Source organism: Pan troglodytes, chromosome 1 (genome assembly GCF_028858775.2).
Source record: "Pan troglodytes isolate AG18354 chromosome 1, NHGRI_mPanTro3-v2.0_pri, whole genome shotgun sequence".
NCBI lineage: Eukaryota > Metazoa > Chordata > Mammalia > Primates > Hominidae > Pan > Pan troglodytes.
The window spans coordinates 98,480,187-98,487,736 of record NC_072398.2 but is presented as its reverse complement, the minus strand read 5'-3'; positions in this window follow the sequence as shown (position 1 = coordinate 98,487,736).

Here is a 7,550-nt window from a genome sequence, read left to right as displayed (position 1 = left end):
ATAATGTCTAGAAACACAACGCACATACTTTAATTTAAAAATACTTTATTGCTAAAAAATGCTAATGATCATCTGAACAATCATCTTTTTGCCGGTGGAGGGTCTTGCCTTGATATTAATGGCTGCTGACTGATCAGGGAGGTGTTTGCTGCATGTTGGGGTGTCTGTGGCAATTTCTTAAATTAGGACAACAATGACATTCACCACATCGATTGACTCTTCCTTTTACAAAAGATTTCTCTGTAGCATGTGATGCTGTTTTACAGCATTTTACCCACAGTAGAAATTCCTTCAGAATTGGAGTCAGTCCTTTCAAACCCTGCTGCTACTTTGTCAACTAAGTTTATGTAACATTCTAAATCCTTTGTTACCATTTCAACCTTGTTCTCAGCATCTTCACCAGGAGTAGATTCCATCGATTCCATCTCAATAAATCACTTTCCTCAATCATCCATAAGAAGCAATTCCAGCACTTTGGGAGGCTGAGGCGGGTGGATCACGAAGTCAGGAGTTTGAGACTAGCCTGGCCAATATGGTGAAACCTTGTCTCTACTAAAAATACAAAAATTAGCCAGGCATGATAGCACGCCTGTAATCCCAGCTACTAGGGAGGCTGAGGTGGGAGAATCGCTTGAACCCAGGAGGCTGAGGTTACAGTGAGCTGAAATCACGCCACTGCACTCCAGCCTGGACAACAGAGCAAGACACTATCTTAAAAAAAAAAAAAAAAGAAGCAATTCCTCAGCAGTTCAAATTTTGTCATGAGATTGTAGCAATTCAGTCCCATCTTCTTATCTTCAGGTTCTACTTCCAATTCTGGTACTCTTGCTATTTCCACATCTGCAGTTACTTCCTCCATGGCAGTCTCGAACTTCTCAAAGTCATCCATGAGGATTGGAATAACTTCTTCTAAACTGCTGCTAATGTTGATATTTTGACCTCCTCCTATGAATCACAAATATTCTTAATGGCATCTAGAATAGTGACGCCTTTCCAGAAGGTTTTCAATTTTCTTTGCCTACATCCATCAGAGGAATCACTATGGCAGCTACAGCCCTTACAAAATGTGTTTCTTAACTTATAAGGCTTGAAAGTCAAAATTACTTCTTGATCCATGGGCTGCAGAATGGTCTTTTTGTTAGCAGACACGAAAACAACATTAATCTCCATGTTCACCTCCATTAGAGCTCTTGAGTGACCAAGTGCATTGACAATGAGCAGTAATATGTTGAAAGGAATCTTTTTTTCTAAGCAGCAGTAGGTCTCAACCATGTGCTTAAAATATCCAGTAAACTATGTTGTAAGCAGATGTGGTGTCATCCAGGCTTTGTTGTTCCATTTATAGATCACAGGCAGAGTAGATTTAGTATAATTCTTAACGGCCCTAGAATTTGCAGAATGTTAAGGGAGCATTGGCTTCAAATGTAAGTCACCAGCTGCATTATCCTCGTATGAGAAATTCATCCTGTCCTTTAAAGCTTTGAAGGCATTAATTTCTCTTCTCTAGCTATGAAAGTTTTCAGTGGAATCTTCTTCCACAAAGCTGTTTCACCTATGTGGAAAATGTGCTGTTTAGTATAGCCACCTGCATCAGTTATCTTAGCTAGATCTTCTGGATAACTTGCTGCAGCTTCCACATCAGCCCTTGATGCTCCATCTTGCACTTTTTTTTTTTTTTTTTTTTTTTTTTTGAGACGGAGTCTCACTCTGTCGCCCAGGCTGGAGTGCAGTGGCGCGATCTCAGCACTTTTGTGTTATGGAGAATGGCTTCATCCCTGAAACCTCATGAACCAACATCTGCTAGCTTCAGACTTCTCTTCTGCAGCTTCTGCATCTCTGTCAGCCTTTCTAGAATTGAGGAGTTAGGGCCTTGCTCTGGATTAGACTTTGGTTTAAGAGCATGTTGTGGCTGGCTCAATCTTCTATCCAGACCACTCAAACTTTCTCAATATCACCAATAAAGCTGCTTCACTTTCTTATCATTCATGTGTTCACTGGAGTAGCACTTGTAATTTCCTCCAAGAACTTTCCCTTTACATTCACAACTTGGTGAACTATTTGGCACAAGAGGCCTTTCAGCCTGTCTTGGCTTTTGGCATGCCTTCCTCACTAAGCTTAATCATTTTTAGCTTTTAAGTGAGAGGCATGCAACTCTTTCTTTCACTTGAACACATAGACAACATTGTAGGGTTATGAATTGACCTAATTTAAATATTGTTGTGTCTTAGAAAATAGGGAGGCCCAAGGAGAGGGAGAGAGATGGGGACACAGCCAGTAAATGGAGCAGTTAGAACACACACATTTATTGATTATATTTGCCATTTTACATGGGTGCGGCTTTTGACATCCTATGACAATTATCATAGTAACATCAAAGATCACTGATCACAGATCACCATAGTAGATAATAATAATAATGAAAAAGTTTAAAATATTGCAAGAATTACCAAAATGTGACACAAAGACATGAAGTAAGCATATGCTGTTGGGAAACGGCACTGACAGACTTACTTGATGCTGGGTTGCTACAAACCTGCAATTTGTAAAAAAAATGCAATATCTGCAAAGCACAATAAAGCAAAGCACAATAAAACAAGATAAGCCTGTACTCATAAACTTTGACATATCTTCATTACAAAGGAGAAAACAGCCACTAGATATGAAAAGATTTGCCCAAAGTCATTCAACTAGGAGAGAAATGAAGACTAGAACTTTGTTATTAGGATTAAAAATAGTGAAAATCTTGGTCTAATAATTATTTTGAATTATAATTAAGTCACTGTTTTGTGTTTTTTTTTTTGTTGTTGTTGTTTTTTGAGACGGAGTCTCACTCTTTTGCCCAGGCTGGAGTGCAGTGGCATAATCTTGGCTCACTGCAACCTCCACCTCCCGGGTTCAAGGGATTCTCCTGCCTCAGCTTCCCCAGTAGCTGGGATCACAGGCACGCACCAACACATCCAACTAATTTTTGTATTTTTAGTAGAGATGGGGTTTCACCATGTTGGCCAGACTGGTCTTGAACTCCTGACCTCAGGTGATTTGCCCACCTTGGACTCCCAAAATGCTGGGATTACAGGCATGAGCCACTTTGCCCAGCCACTTTTTTTTCTTTAGAGGCAGGGTCTCTTTCCGTCTCCCAGGCTGGAGTGCAGTGATGCAATCATACCTCACTGCAGCCTCAAACTCCTGGCTCAAGCAATCCTCCCTCCTCAGCCTCTGTAACAACTAGGACCACAGGTGTGTGCCACAACTCTCGGCTACTTTTTAATTTTTTTGTAGAGTCAGGGTCTTGCTATGTTGTGTAGACTGATCTTGAACTACTGGCCTCAAGTAATACTCCTGCCTTAGCCTCCCAAAGTGTTTCAGGCATGAACTACTATGCCAGGCCTATTTTCATTTTTTTTCATTTTTTTGAGACAGAGTCTTGCTCTGTCACCCAGACTGGAATGCAGTGGCGTGATCTCGACTCACTGCAACCTCCCCTTCCTGGGTTCAAGCAATTCTCCTGCCTCAGCCTCTGAAGTAACTGGGATTACAGGCATCCACCACCACGCCAGGCTAATTTTTGTATTTTTAGTAAAGGTGGCATTTTGCCATGTTGGCCAGGCTAGCCTCGAACTCCTGACCTCAGGTGATCAGCTTGCCTTGGCCTCCCAAAGTGCTGGGATTACAGGCATGAGCCACCGCGCCCGGCCCCCTTTATTACATGTTCTGATTTATAGTCTTTCTGGTAACTTAGAGTATGCATACTTGAAGCATCATCAAGATTCTTATCTAGAAGAGAAGAATCAAAAAATAATAATTTGATTCAAAGAAATAGTAAGTCTTATGCCTGTAATCCCAGTACTTTGGGAGACCAAAGTGGGAGGATCACTTGAGGCCAAGAGTTGGAGACCAGCCTGGGCAACATAATGAGACTCCCATCTCTACACACACACACACACACACACACACACACACACACACACACACACAAATAAGCCAGAAATGGTGGCTTGCACCTGTAGTCCCAGCTGCTGGAGGGGTGGGGAAGGTGTGTGAGGTGAGAAAATAGCTTAAGTTCAGGAGTTCAAGGCTGCAGTGAGCAGTGATGGCATCACTGCACTCCAGCCTGAGTGACAGAGTGAGACCCTGTCTCAAAAAAAAAAAAAAAGATAAGAAAGGAAAAAAGAAAAGAGAAAGGAAATACTAAGTATCTGTCACATTTATGTTATATGTTTTAATGGCATTGTCTCATGGATGCCTAGTTCTGGAATATTTAAATCTTCTTGTTTCTTTTTTTAATATAATTTTTCAAATTTTTTGGCTAATCTTCTCTGTGTCATTCAAATTTTAGTATATGTGCTGCCAAAGCAAGCACCGTTTCTTTACTTTTATTATACAGTTTAAAATTCTGTCAACTTTTACTCTGTGATGGCTCCCAGATTTGCTTTATTTTTTATTTTTTTGCTGTTTTCAGAAATGATATATTTAGTTTAGGGCTTTATCACCACACATATAGACTACTAGAATACCTTTTAGATTGTCTCTTTTTTTTTCTTGAGACAGAGTTTCGTTCTTGTTGCCCAGGCTGGAGTGCAATGGCACGATCTCGGCTCACTGCAACCTCCACCTCCTGAGTTCAAGCAATTCTCCTGTCTCAGCCTTTCAAGTAGCTGGGATTACAGGCACCCACCATCATGCCCAGCTAATTTTTGTATTTTTAGTAGAGGCGGGGTTTCACTGTGTTGGCCAGGCTGGTCTCCAACTCCTGACCTCAAGTGATCTGCCTGCCTCGGCCTCCCAAAGTGCTGGGATTACAGGCGTAAGCCACCATGCCCGGCCTAGGTTGTCTCATTTTAAAATTTTATTTATTTTATTATTTGCCAATTTATTTATTTTGAAACAAGGTCACCCAGGCTGGAGTGCAATGGCACTATCATGGCTCACTGCAGCCTCAATCTCCTGGGCTCAAGTGATCCTCCCACCTCAGCCTTTCCCCTAGTAGCTGGGACTATAGGCACATACCACCACACCTGGCTAACTTTTTTATTTTTTGTAGAGATAGAGATCTTTTTATGTGCTCATAACAAGAGGCAGGAGGATCACTTGAGCCCAGGAGTTTGAGACCAGCCTCTTGAACTTCTGGCTCAAGCGATCCTCCCACCTCAGCCTCCCACAGTGCTGGGATTACAGGTGTGAGCCACTGCACCTGACTTTTAAAAAATTTTCTTCAGATCGTCTTGCATACTACTGTCTAGAAATTGTTCCAGAATAAATTCTAAATGTTTTTGTTTTAAATTTATATTTTTAGATAATTTTTTATCTCTATAAGTTTGAAATTACTTATTGTTAATAATTTCCCTTTATATTGGGCATACAGTGAAGATTTTAAAAAAATATTTCATTATTCTACTTGCTTAGTTCAGGCATTCTTTACTTGAGAGCCCCAACTCTCAAAGTCTCCTTGGATAGAATTCAGGGAATTTATGAATTTGTATGGGTAAAAAATTTCATTTTTATTTTTACTAATGTAGGGGAGAACATATGTTTCCTTCTATCCATCCTAGGTTTAGGGCTGAGATCTCTATAACAAAAGAGAGATTAGCAAGAGAAAAGCATGCACATTTCTTTAGTATAGTTTTACATGACACGAGGGCCTCCATAAGGAAATAAAGGCCCAAAGAAACAGTTGAACTTGAATGTTTTTTATAGTAGGTTTGATGAAGAGCAGGCAGTGATGTAGAAATGTCATAGGGCAAAGTGTGAACAAGCTAAATGTAATAAACTGGGGGAAACTGAGAGGCCTGTTTGTTTAGATTCCTCTTTGTGTCCCTGTGCTTTTGGAGGTAAGGATGCTCTTTTCTCTGGGTGCCAGGAGAGCACCTCTTACATGACAGTCTTATGATCTACTTCAGGGGAAGGTCAGAAAATCCTTCCCAGGTTTTATGGCTGCTTCTGGGGAGAACAGCAGGCAGAAGGTCAGAGTCACCTTCCTGCTTCTGCAATTTCCTCAAATGCCTTCAGCTTAAAATATTCAATATGTCAAAGTGCTGTATTTTGTGTAGGGTGTCCTGAACCCCGTCACTAACCTCTAACTGAAAGTTAGGATTTTCTTCAATTCTGAACATAGTTCATAAACCACAGTAATATTAGCAATACTTCATCATCAAAAGAAAAACCCAGATATTTTCATATCACATTACTTTTTTGCATCTATTTTCCTTATGCTCATCACTATTTCAGATTTAGGATAGCTATTAACTCTTATTTAATGCATTTATAAAGAAGCATGCATATTAGTATATAACAAACTTATCTTTTAACATTTTAATAACTGTATTTCGATATAATTAGATTCCTTTGTAATCCTATATATTTTATGCATTTAAAAACATGATTCTAAGAAGGCATTCATAGGCTTTAACAGATAGCTAAAGACTAAGAACCCATGTTTTTATTCTACTTTCAATACTTGAAAAGTTGTGGATAAAACAAAAATTATGTTAAAAACTGAAAAGTAGGCTGGGCTCAGTGGCTCACGCCTGTAATCTTAGCACTTTGGGAGGCTGAGGTGGGTGGATCACCTGAGGTCAGGAGTTTGAGACCAGCCTGGCTAATGTGGCAAAACCCTGTCTTTACTAAAAATACAAAAATTAGCTGGGCGTGGTGGTGCACGCCTATAATTCCAGCTACTCGGGAGGCTGAGGCAGGAGAATTGCTTGAACTCGGGAGGCAGAAGTTGCAGTGAACTGAGATGGTGCCACTGCACTCCAGCCTGGGCAACAGAGTGAGGCTCCGTCTCAAAAAAAAAAAAAAACAAAACTGAAAAGTAATCAACTAAATACTTTTAAACTATAATATTCTATACGCTTTTGATGATAGCCATGTATTATGGTATCATTTATGTTTTTATATTTAGCAATTCTTGTTCCTTAAAATGTGCTTTATGGAGAAGGAGCCAGAGTTAGTGAAATTAGTTAAGGTTAATTTAGGATATATTAATGACATTATCCCACACATTGTTCCTGTCATAGGCATGAACTTAAAAAATTTAAAGTTCCTGCTGCCTGCTTAGATGCATCTACTAATCTAGAGCAGTTGTAAGGAAGATCCATCTGAATTAGATAAAAATATGAGCAGTGGAGTATTGGTTATTTTATTCTGGTTGGCTCAGTTATTTGCCAAATAAAGGCCCTGGTCAAATTGTTGATGACAAATAATTTGGACTAATACATTAAATTGTTGATCATTAAAATAATTCTTCCAAAGTGCTTGTCTTTTATGCATTTCTTTACTTTAACATAATATAAAAATATGTGTTGAATCCTCTTTTTTAAAGACAGGGTCTTGCTCTGTCACCCAGGCTGGAGTGCAGTGGTGCAATTACAAGCTCACTGCATTCTCAACCTCCTGGGCTCATGTGATCCTCCTATCTTAGACATCTGCATAGCAGGGACCACAGGCACACACCACCACTCCTGGATAGTTTCTTTTTTATTTTTGTGGAGACAAGGTCTCACTATGTTGTCCAGGCTGGTCTTGAACTCCTGGGCTCAAGACGATCCTCC